General features: G+C 37.2%; 1 pseudogene across 1 annotated transcript in view; it reads left to right on the top strand.

Moving 5' to 3' along the window:
* LOC105531779 overlaps positions 1-12,364 on the top strand; it is a 146,403-nt pseudogene that overhangs the window by 445 nt on the left and 133,594 nt on the right. The gene's annotated exons all lie outside the window — the stretch shown is intronic.

Below are 12,364 nucleotides of genomic sequence, written 5' to 3'. Positions count from 1 at the left end.
TTCAAGTTTTGGTGGACTAGATGAGTGAGCCTGGGGTTCTTTGCATTGTCTTTGACTGGAGGTGGGAAACGCTCGAAGGCTGCACCAGCCTGGGGTGAAGTCGTTGGCTAGCAGAGATTAGCAGCGGGATTGCATTCTTGATACGATTTCAGGATAAGTCATGTATATATATATACACCTCATTTCGGCCAAAGTTGCCTATAAAATCTCGGGAAATTAAAAAATATTCCAAATGAAACACAAGCAGCACATGAAAAGAAAACATTAAAATACATAACCCTAAATCCTCAGAATACTCCTTTTGAGAGCTTGTTCAGTAACTGCATGCCTGATTTAAAATGTAGGTTGAGAAATTCTCAAAAAAGTACACCTCAGTAGACTTTAAAAGACAATTTTATTTCTACATGTTAAAACCTTTCAATTGTATAAATGCATTGGTGTCATTATTTGATTACTGCTAATGTCAACTCTATGCTGTCAATGCAATTATATTTCCTTTTGGTCAAAAGAAGCCTATAAGCATCTCGTCCTGTTTATTTCAGATTTAATCAGGGATCTATGTTAAATTACTGTGTCAGTGATCATCCATTTGATGCAAGATCAAGGCCAATGAGACTCTCCTTAACTAAAACAAAAATGGTTAAGTGGGTAGACAAAAGTATGGTGATGAGTGAAATGGTTTGATATTTGATACATATTTGGGGAAAGTTTTATTTGTGTAAATGTGACTATCTGATCCATTGATGAGTGCTTTTCTTTACAAGTGGGCGATTTGAGTGATGTGTTTTCATCATGTTTATTTTTAATCATTTCTTTTTTCTCATACTTTTAACTTTAGTTACGTGATAATGATTGCTTCTGTTTCCTAATTTAATTGATTGTGATTTTAATTGATTTCCTAATTAACAGATTGTGACTTTATTTCAAGGAATACTTTTTGGCTAGTATCCATGGGAAGAACAAACTACACTGGCAAGAGATCTATGTTGGACTTGGCTAACAAAGAAAATGTTGTTTCTTTCAAAAACAGCAGGTTGAGTGAAATCTCACTTTTATATAAAGACAGTGGGAAAATAACATTTTTTTCCAGCTTTAGGAGTTGTGCATATACTTTTAAAGGCTCCTTGAAAATATAAACTGGCATTTGTCTTTAGGGTATTTTCTTTTCTAAACATAATCATTGGCTGTAAGTACTCAGATTATGACTAACTAAATATATATATATATGTGTGTGTGTGTGTGTCTGTGTGTGTGTGTGTGTTGATGAAAAGCATGGGCCAAGTTTGTCCATTTCTTAAACGATTCTAGTGTAGCTGTCCTGTCTATAATTCCCAGCAGCTGTCTCAGAGCGCCAGCCAGATTGTGCCATTTGGGCGATTTGAAACTACATCCGTTTCCAAAGCAAACTAGAAGCAGAAGTTCTATTAACCGAGCATGTGGTCTTGTGGAATGATAATACTTGAGAGCAAGCGTTACATGTCAGAGCTAGTATTTCACCTTAAGGTTGCCAATTAGATTCACGTTGTTCCAAGTTTGCATTTTTGGTGACTGCCCTGCACTCTCTGGGAGCCTTGGTACCATTGTCCCTCTGCTGCAGGCCCCCCGGCCCTCTGCAACCCAGTCACAAGAGAATAGCTTAATTCCTTGGTTCCTAGTAAAAAAGCAATCAAAAAGAGGTTCCTGTATTTACAAAGAGCCAGAGGACACCATTAATCGTAAGTCTGACAACAGAAATAATCAGGCCCAAGTTATTAACCTTTGACTCACTAACTAACGATCAATACTTCCTTTCAAGCCAAGAAGCAAGATCATATTGTTCTACTTCTGAAGAAAGCACTCTCTCTTTCAAGAATACCCTTTCCTTTAAATTGCTTACACATTTGTAACCTATTTGTGGAGCAATGACCAGAATGGCACTAGAAAGCGTGGACTTTTGTATCTAATTATCATTATTTTTCAGCTCTTGGTGGCATAGGTTCTCAAAGCAAACCATTCTTTTTTGTTTTCTAGACCTCTACTACACTTGAGTTTATATGTTTTTAAGGGTTTTTTTCCTAGCCTTTTCCCAGTAAAATAGAATATAATATCTTTCTATTTGGTCATTTTTTTCCACTATTATATCCCCAGAGCAGTATCTGGTACATCGTAGTAGCCCAATAAATATTTGTTGAATACATTAATGAATTCCTGCCAAGATTACAAAATAGCCAAGATAAAATGGTGGGATTTTTAACTGCCAGCCTCAGCCTGTTTGTGCCTACTATGTGCCAGCAACGTGTTAGACATTTGGGTTACAAAGATAAATGGGACATAGTCCCTGCCCCAAGAATGTGGTCCTTTACCTTTCAAACCAGCAAGACTTTGAGAAAAAAGATGAAATAAGTGACAATATTTCTACATCAAGAGGCTTCAGATGTAAATCTAGATTTTTAGCTAACCATTAAAAAAAAAAAAGATTGAAGGACGCAGCATCTCAGGCCTGCCCTGTTGCCTGCCATCCCTAGCTGAAGCTGAGCCAAGGCTGCTCCATCATGGGGGCTGCTGTGCTTGTTTGCCATGCTCTCCCTGTTGCCCTTCAACACTGAAGCAATTTCTTTAGGGCCTGCTCATTTTCTTTTATTTTACTAATTTTATTATGTTTTCCATGTACTTGTCAGTTACTCAGGCTTGAGGTCACATTGGCAGACCCTGACTCTACACCAGTTACTACAGTGTGGCCTTGGGCAATTTACTTCCGCTGCTTAGGATATTGACTAAGGCAAAGGAAGCACCAGATATGTTAGCTGTATTCCTACTGTTATCACTTTTAATCAGGTGTTGTTGCTGTAAAGAGGAGAGTCAAACAGTTTTGGTACTTGCATCACTATCAGAAGTGGACAAACAAAACAAGGTTAAGAAAGCCTTGTTTGTCAAGAAAAAAAAAGGGACATTTAAAACTCAAATATCTGAGTTTTATAGCTCCGATCTTGCAATTCCGAAGAATCAAAGGAATCATTCATTCTTACCTCATTTTATAAATTAGTTAAAACTGTGTGTGGAGCATAATGAATGAAACCACCTGAAGTCATATAAATGCACTGGCTTTAGAGGGAGTTACGTGTACCTAAAAGATTCTAGGTTGGGATATATTGACAGTAAGGAATCCTCAGATTTAAGTTCTTTTTTTAAAATCAATATTCAGAATATATAAGTTGATACGTTGATTTTTAACAAATAGATTATCCTTTGTCCATCTTGTCCTGTTCTGTTTTTGCCCTTTTAATTTGCATGGGGCAATCTGCTGTGGCATTTAAAATACTGTTACACATATTTCCTTTTGAGCCTTTAGGATTCCTTCCCACACCTCCTGTTTCTTTAAGAATTATTTCCTATTTTTTTATTCAATTTCTGTCACCATATTCCTTGATTCTAATAGAGTGTGAGGATGGATAGACTTGCTTGTTAATTCTCATAATTAATTATATTTTCTCATATTACTTTTATCTTTTAAAGTTTTCTTAGGAATTAATTTCAAGGACTCCACAAAGTCTATTTTGGCTATGACTTTTCAGTAGCATGGCATACTTGTAACACGAATTTTAATTTGTTTCTTTGGAGCTAAAAGGCAAGAAAACCATGAAGATACAACATCTTTCTGTCACTAATAGGCACACAAACTTTTCAGCAGTTTAAAGCAAGAGCATCATTCCCTCAGAGGAAGTTTTAGCAAACATATTTCATTCTCACTGATCTTCCATTTTGGTCAACTAATTTGATATTACAATAACAACAAAAAACATACTCAGCTTGCGTTTCTGGGCAGTTTAGGCCTATTCCTGATGAGGAACACCAAGTACCTTCTGGGTTTAGCACCTTTATATGCTTAACAGTGGCAGGGAGTCCTACTTGGTGTCTACAGTGCATTTCTAGATCATGGGGGATTCAAACCACTGCAAAATTTATTCATGCAGCGAAGAGACTCACAAGTCATAAGTATTTGTTGGGAAGAAGAGAACTAATTCTTTTTTTCACAAAATTGTATATCCACATCCTATTGTAAAGGAAGAAAGAGAATAAAGTAATTATAAATGATCAGTTCTGTTAAATGGTTGAAATTAGAATAACGATTTTTAGAGAGGCCAAGCTTCTATTCAGAATCCAGAGTGAGACTATGGACAAACATACAAAATAATTTCACTGATAAAATGAAAGGTAGCCAAGGATAAAGCTAGATATTTTGTTTTTCAAGGGTTTCCTGAGTATATACAAAAAATGAAATGTAATTTTTTTTAGTGAAGGTATAGTAGAAAATGGCCATGATTATTTCTGAAATTTATCTAGTTATACCATAAACTTCCCGAGAGAGGACAAAAATAGAGGAGGGAAACAGCCAACTCTTCCTCGAAAACAAATATACAAGCTAACCAAGGTTATCCTAGGAATTCTAATTCTACAGCAATGTTTAAACTTCTATGAGGGGGCTATTGTTTCGTAACGATTCTTAATAATAAGATAATTTGATTAAAATGGAATTGATGATTAGAAAGTACATATTTTATATTGAGGAAAAACTAAATTTAGCAACTTTTAATGATAGATTTATTGGTACCTTCCTGGACTGAAATTAATTAATTAAGGAGACATTTATTTCCAGGTGCTAACTCTTAGTAAGCATTCGTGTAGGCCTGTATGAGTTAAGGTACACATGCACAGGGACACCAAATTCTGGGGGATACTAGGTATGCTTTCTTGAGAGGATTCAAAAACAGTAATGGAAATAAGATTCTCACTAGACAATAGGTATTTGTAGGTCATTCTTTATGTTGTGGTTGAAACCAGAGTTGGTGTCTCTGGTTTCTTTTTACAGTGGGATCCCTGCTGAGCTAGGTTCCTCTGTATGCAGAGCTGTTGGAAAACATCTGGTACATTTCCTTTGATGGTGTCATATGGCTACATATTTGGCCAGTTGCTCTATCCATTTTTAAGCTGCTCACTTCTCCCTGATCATTAATCTGTAACGTATGCACAAAAATTTAGGGAATTTAGAGTATTGTAGAATCGCCTCATGTAGATGAAGATGATGACTAAAACGTCGTAACTTTTAACTTTCTATTTGGATGTAATTTTGAAACTTGCAAAAGTAGTCCAGAAAGTTTCTGCGTACCCTTTACCCAGATTCCCCAAATGTTAGCATCTTGCAAAACCAGAATACCATTTGTGAAAACTAAACAAAGTAAAACTGATACAATACTATAAACTACGAACTATGTTCTGATTTCACCAGTTTTCCACTAGAATTGGAATTTTCCTGTTGTAGAATTGAATGTAGGACTCCACACTGAATTTTGTTGTATCTCCTGAGTCTCCTGCAATCTGACAGTCTGTCCTTGTCTTTCATGACACTTTTTGAGAACTGGTTGGTGATTTATAAGAAGTCCTTCAAATTGGGTTGGTCTGATGTTTCTCATGATTAGATTAAGGTTATGGTTTTTTGTTTTGTTTTGTTTTGTTTTGAGCCAAGGTCTTGCACTGTCACCCAGGCTGGAGTGTAGTGGTCTAATTACGGCTCACTGTAGCCTCGACCTCCTGGACCTGAGTAATCCTCCCATCTCAGCCTCCTGAGTTGCTGAGGCTACAGGCACATGCCACCATGCCTGGCTTATTTTTGTATTTTTTGTAGAGATGTAGTTTTGCCATGTTGCCCAGACTGGTCTCAAACTTCTGGGCTGAAGTGATCTGCCCACCTTGACCTCCCCAATTGCTGAGATTACAGATGTGAGCCTTCATGCCTGACCAAGCTTGTGCATTTTTGATGAGAAATCTGTGGAAGTAATGTTGGGTTCCTCTGAGGGCATCATACAGTGGGTATACGATGTTGACATCTTACTAATATTGGTGTTAGGTTTGATCATCTGGATAAGGTGGTATCTGCCAGATTTCTGTACTATAAAGTTACTATTTTCCTCTTTATAATTAATAGCTACCTTTGGAGAGATACTTTGAGACTATGGAAATATCTTTTTTCTCTTTAAACTTTCCTTTTAGCATTTATCTGTGGATCTTGTCAGTAAAATTCACTAAGGTGGTGTTCTAAAGGTGACTTCCTATTTCTCTCATTTCTTCTATATTTGACTTACTTTACATACTATGAAATAGACATCTAGGAGTCTTGCTGATTTTGTTTTTACCCCATTAGTTTTTAAAAAGTCAGCCAAATATAAATAGGCATCAACAGTCATTTAATCCACTCTTTTTTTTTTTTTTTCAGTTTTGATACAAAGTATAAAAAATGATTTAATTTGACCTGGTCTGACTTTATGAAAGCTCTAAAGATAGATTTTCTATTTTTTAAAATTTTTTGGAAGCAAATGTTTATTAAATAGGCTCAAAGAAAATAAATCGGCTGGGTGCAGTGGCTCACACCTATAATCCCAGCACTTTGGGAGGCCGAGGTGAGCGAATCACCTGAGGTTGGGAGTTGAAGACCAACCTGACTAACATGGTGAAGCCCCGTCTCTACTTAGAAAAAAATACAAAATTAGTTGGGCGTGGTAGTGGGCGCCTGTAGTCCCAGCTACTTGGGAGGCTGAGGCAGGAAAATCACTTGAACCCAGGAGGCGGAGGTTGCGGTAAGCCAAGATCACGCCATTGTACTCTAGCCTTGGCAACAAGAGTGAAACTCTGCCTCCAAAAAACAAAAAAAAAAGAATCAGAAAGTTGCTAAATTAAATGCTGTGTAAAGAGAGTGTAGCTGTTCTTAAATCCCAGTTTGCCTAGAGAGTATTACTGAAACTATCTTTTATTCTTTTAGAATTATCTTTGTACCTGATGGAAAACATTTTCCTCTTACTAGTGTTCCAGAGATGTTATGTGAACATCTGCAAATGTATTTTAACTAAAGTAAACATTCTAATTTGCATGTAATCAGAATTTTTTCACATTCCATCGTCAAACTAAACAATTTTGTTTCTGAGGTAATTGCCATGTTCTTATTTCTCAACCTTATGGTCTCTAGATATCAGTTCTAGCCAAGAATAAAAGTAAAATGTTATATAGCAAAGCAAAGGAGATAAATGGAATGTTTTTCAGAAGAAAATTTTGGAAATAAATTCTATCTATTTAGGCAATACACTTTGCTTTGTTTTTAAGCCTCTTTGGATGAAAATAAGTCAGGCATACCCTTAAATAGTGTTAGAAATTAACCTTTTCTTCGTAACTGTTATCATTAAGACAGCATAATTGCATGTGTTACTAAAGTAAAGGTACCTGTTGAGATGTGTAAGTTTGCTTGCTTTACTAATAGTCTATATTGGTATATTGTTTTGTTTCCTAAAAATTGAAATTATTACTTATTTCTTCAGGCAGCTCTGAAAGTCTTTAGCAGTACCTTTATTTCTAATATTGTTACTTTTAACATGCTTTGTAATTTACTTTTGATTAGATAACCAGCTTGTTACAACTATGTAAAGGAAATGCGGTTTAAAGGACTAAAGTGTATACTCTTTTGTTAAAGAATTTGATAGCATTTATTTTGGTTTCTTTGAGAGTTTTTTTTTTTAGCTTGTTTGCTTTTTGTCTCTTGCTGTGCTCTGGTTATTGAGTTAGTGAGTTTTCCATAATGTATCATTCTTTATCATATGAAGTTTCATACGTCATTTCTTTGTGATTACTGTAGGCTGTGCATCAAAACAAAATAATAAAGTGTACAAAAACTTCAAGTTCTTTAGTCTCTAAAGTGGAAAGTAAAGAAAGTAGATTGTTTTGCTATATATGCATCTTCTTAACTATCTGGGGTTTATAACACATTCTTTGAGTATCAAATGTATGTGTTATGTCACTCTTCAATAAATGAATAATATAGATAAACCATCCATTTGACAGGTAGTTAGTGCCATGTAATTCCAAGGTTGGGAGAACATATACTAAGTATCCCTTAGACAACCAGCTGCCTGTGTCATGTTACTCTTAAAAACTAATTAAATCTATGCATTCCTTTTCTGATCCCTTAGATGAATAGATGATGACTGCATACAAACACACAATACAAAGCACAGGAAGGCGAAACTGGAAACCAAGGACAAAAGTAGTAGGTAGTATTTCTTAAACTGTCAAACACTTGAGATTTATTTGTGCTATTTTAGCAATTGTAAGTTTGGGTACTGATTATCTTTTATGTACCAGAGATAAATCTTTGTATCTTTGTTAAACTTTGTGGTTAGCCACAAAATTTACTTATGTACATTTATAGTGTACAGGGAAAAAAATCCCATTGAAATTTCCTATTGAGTATTCATTTATGAAAATCAATTTAGAAAACACTGACCAATGCTTTTGCCTTAACAAGAAACCACCTATTAGTGTATTTACCTTTATACAGAGGTCCATCAATTATTTTATGTTTTTGAAGATCAGTGGAGAAATCTGACAGTGACTAGAAAAAATTCTCAACATCCTAAAATGACATTATAACTCATACTATGATATTTGATTTCTTTCTTCTCTCCACTTTTCCTCTCACCCTCGCTACAACACAAAAATTTATGTAGTAGCTAAAGTTACATGTCAGTGGTTGGGATTAAATCTATATTTAAATGGCAAGAGATAAAAAGCAGAAAAGAGAGAGAGAATGAATAAACGCAGTCAAAGAAGTGAGGACTAAAATTCTCTGAAGGTTTCCTCGAGAACTGTAGCCAGAAGAGTTATGGCTACCATGACAGGCTGCCATCTACCACCATAATGCTCATTTGGTTATCAGTCATGCGCTAATCATGCCCTATGATCCTGTGACGTTGATTCTTTAAAAATAAGTCCTAGCTTTAATCAGAGCTTACAAATGAGGCAAGCACTATGCTAAAAGCTTGACATACATTATCCCAGTTATTCTTGACAGCAGTTCTGTGACACAGGAAGAAACCAAAGCACAGAAGTAACCCAAGATCACACAGCAAGGAGCGCCAACATTCCAACCCAGTCTCTTCTAGAAATGGTGCTTTTAACCTGTTATTTAAATCTTGTAACATTATTAGTATATTATGGATTTATTGTTTCTCTGCCTCAATTTGATTATTGAGAGCGGGGACAATACCGGTATAGCCCTGTTAATAACCAGCAAGATCAACTTCCACATAGTCGAGGTTATCAATATTCAGTGTTGATTTAGTCTTTCATTTTGCAAACATTTCTATTCTGTTTTAATGGAATAAGCATAGAAGTGTTTATGGATGGATATATGAAATTGATTTAAATATAATAATATATTTGAGAACTGTTATTATCACTTGAAGGAAGTTCAATAATAGGATTTTAAAAAATTTATATTCTTACCCTTCACATAGTCTTATTTAAGACTATATTTAACAGTATTTAAAACTAGACAAAATGTTCGAGAGAAGACATTCAAATTGACTAAGAAGGTAAGATCTAGGCAGTCAGTAACAGGAAATCTTCCTATGGGTGGGCTTTTCTCTCTCTCTCTCTCTTTCTCTCTCTCTCGCAGAAGGAGGGCAGGTTTTAATCCTTTAATCTTTAGGTTTATGTTCTTAGTAACTAGATCTTATAATTTTTCACTTTAGTTTTATTAGTTGCTTTTTTAACTACTAAAATATATTTCTATAGTTAAAAACATTTTTTTTTTGCTTAATTCCTTGCAACATGATTTATGCCATAAGAATTCTTTGTGTGTGTGTGTGTGTATGACGAGTTTCGCTCTCGTTGCCCAGGCTGGAGTGCAATGGCGTGATCTTGGCTCACCGCAACTTCCGCCTCCCGAGTTCCACCGATTCTCCTGCCTCAGCCTCCCGAGTAACTGGGATTACAGGCATGTGCCACCACGCTTGGCTAATTTTGTATTTTTAGTAGAGACGGGGTTTCTCCATGTTGATCAGGCTGGTCTGGAACTCCTGACCTCAGGTGATCTGCCCACCTCGGCCTCCCAAAGTGCTGGGATTACAGGCGTGAGCCACCTTGCCCGGCCCTACCGAAAGAATTCTTAATGAACATTGAGAAACAACACTTCATGAGAATTAATGAGTTCTTCCTCTATTCTCTCCCAATTTTCAGTCAAGTTTTCACCTTGACTGAAGGTGAAAACTTGAAGGCAACCAGGGGATCAAGTCAGGTCCTAGACAATGATCATTGTAGAGGTCACTGTTCTGTTCTAAATCTTGCTCAAAAATGTAGGCTGTGGAAACTCAGACTCCTGAGCCATCCCTAGTCTCCTGTAAACCCGAGTACAGCCCTTGCCCATCAGTGACCTTGGAGCCATGGATGATGCCAACCTCAGAAGAGCCTCAGATATTTCCATTTAGAAAACGAATCCTAGGCCCATTTTAGTCTGAACCTGAATCCTCTGCAAGGTCAAAATCATAATGGCCCTCAGTCTCTGGGCCCTTGTGTTAATTTTTCAAGCTATTCATTTTAATAAACTTTAGTTCTTAGGACGCCAGAACTACAGAGATAGGACACTCATTTTCATGATACAATAAATAGTTGTCTGGGCTTCTCTGCTAACTGCCATGTCTTTGGGAGTGTCTTCTCATTATTTTTAACCACCTAGGCAGTTCAGAGTATGTTGCTAATGAGAACTAAGTTTCATGAAGACCAGTCATGAGTAAGGACAGCCAGGAACAATGTCTGTGCTACAACTGGAAAGCAAAGTATGGAAAAGTGTCTTGCCTAGAGCCTCATAGGGAATTACCAACCTGTCCAGCCAGGTTCAGCCACCTGCTTCCCGTCACCATAGCATTCACGCACACCTACAGCATAGTCTCCTGGGTTCGGGGAAGCAGGCAGGCCAACAGCAAGGAAAACATGGAGGAGGGGAGAACTGGCTCCCTGACTAGGTATGGAGCTAGAGAAAAGGTGGTGTCGATTATGAGAATGGCATTTCCTTAGCTTCCTTTCAAACACTGTTACAACCATCCGTGTACATTATCTTAGTGAGTGTAAGTTGGAGAGTCTTGAAAACATATTTGCTCTGATTTTTCATTGTCATCTTAAAAACAAAAAAATTACTGACCTCAATAGAGTAAGCAATTAATGAGGGAAAGAGCTGACTGTAAGTTTCCACAGATTCTGTTTTGAAAAACAGAGGATGCCTGGCCCTGTGATTTTTAACATACCACAACTGAACTCCTTTCCCTCCTCATTTATAAGGCTCTTGTGATTACAAGGTCAACTTGGCAACTGTTTTCATAAAATCTGAATTGTGCTGAGTTGCAGAAAGCTGCAGGCTGGAGGCCTCCCACCTCTTCCAGCTGCTGGAGGCATGGAATTGGAAAAAGCAGGCCAGGCTCTGCATGTCTAAAGCTGTGTCATCCTTCATGAGGCAATGATCCCACAGCAGCTAAAATAACATGAGTCATTGCTTATAAGAAGCCCAAGTGAAGCTGATTTCGATTATACCAATCCTAAACAAACATGATACTCCTCTTATCCAGATGATAAAAAAGTTCTTATTGTGGGAGTTAGGAAAAAATATAGCACCAATTCTCTTTAGAGTTCATGGAAGTGCTTTGCCATTTAGCGGGCTTTTAAAGTGTATCTTAAACAGGAATTCGTCATTTAGCCAAATCTTACTCTAGGTTATTCTTGCTTTTGTCTCTTACTCCCCTACCCCCAACCTTGCCCACATCCAGTTTGGCTCATTAGTATTTTAATCTGGTTTGAAAGCTGTTTGGATCAAAATCCATAAAGTCAAAACTGTAATCTTGTAGCTCTTTGCTTTTATTCTTTTCCAGGATCCCCCAGTTGCTTTATTCCTCTAGAGTATGAAAGATGGTTTTCAAGTAGACCACAAAGAGCTGGAGAAATGGTTTAGAAGGGTAATGAAGTAGCTTAAGTAAAGCTGATGAAGGCCTCGGCTGGAGTTGTGGGAATATGGATGAAAGAGACTGAAGGATTCCATGGGGAAAACAAGCAAAGAAGTTGGTATGATTTGGTGATTAAATGCATGCTGAGAACTAGGAACACATGACTTGGTTTTCTTTTTTTTCTTTTTCTTTTTTTTTTTTTTTTTAAGATGGAGTGTTTTGCTCTTGTTGCCCAGGCTGGAGTTCAGTGGCGTAATCTTGGCTCACTGCAACCTCAACTTACTGGGTTCAAGCGATTCTCCTGCCTCAGCCTCCTGAGTAAGTGGGATTACGGGCACCCACCACCATGCCCTGATAACTGTTTTTGTATTTTTAGTAGAGACAGGGTTTCATCATGTTGGCCAGGCTGGCCTCGAACTCCTGACCTCAGGTGATCCACCCACCTCGGCCTTCGTGCAGGGATTACAGGTGTGAGCCATCGCGCCCGGCCATGACTTGGTTTTCTGTCTGGGAGTGTTAGGTACTGAAGTTGGGAATTGTGGTGGATGAGCAGATTGTGGATGGGCAGACAATGA

This window comes from Mandrillus leucophaeus, unplaced genomic scaffold (assembly GCF_000951045.1).
Source record: "Mandrillus leucophaeus isolate KB7577 unplaced genomic scaffold, Mleu.le_1.0 Scaffold903, whole genome shotgun sequence".
Classification (NCBI taxonomy): domain Eukaryota; kingdom Metazoa; phylum Chordata; class Mammalia; order Primates; family Cercopithecidae; genus Mandrillus; species Mandrillus leucophaeus.
The sequence above is the reverse complement of the archived record's forward strand: the minus strand, read 5'-3'. Positions and strand labels throughout refer to the sequence as shown.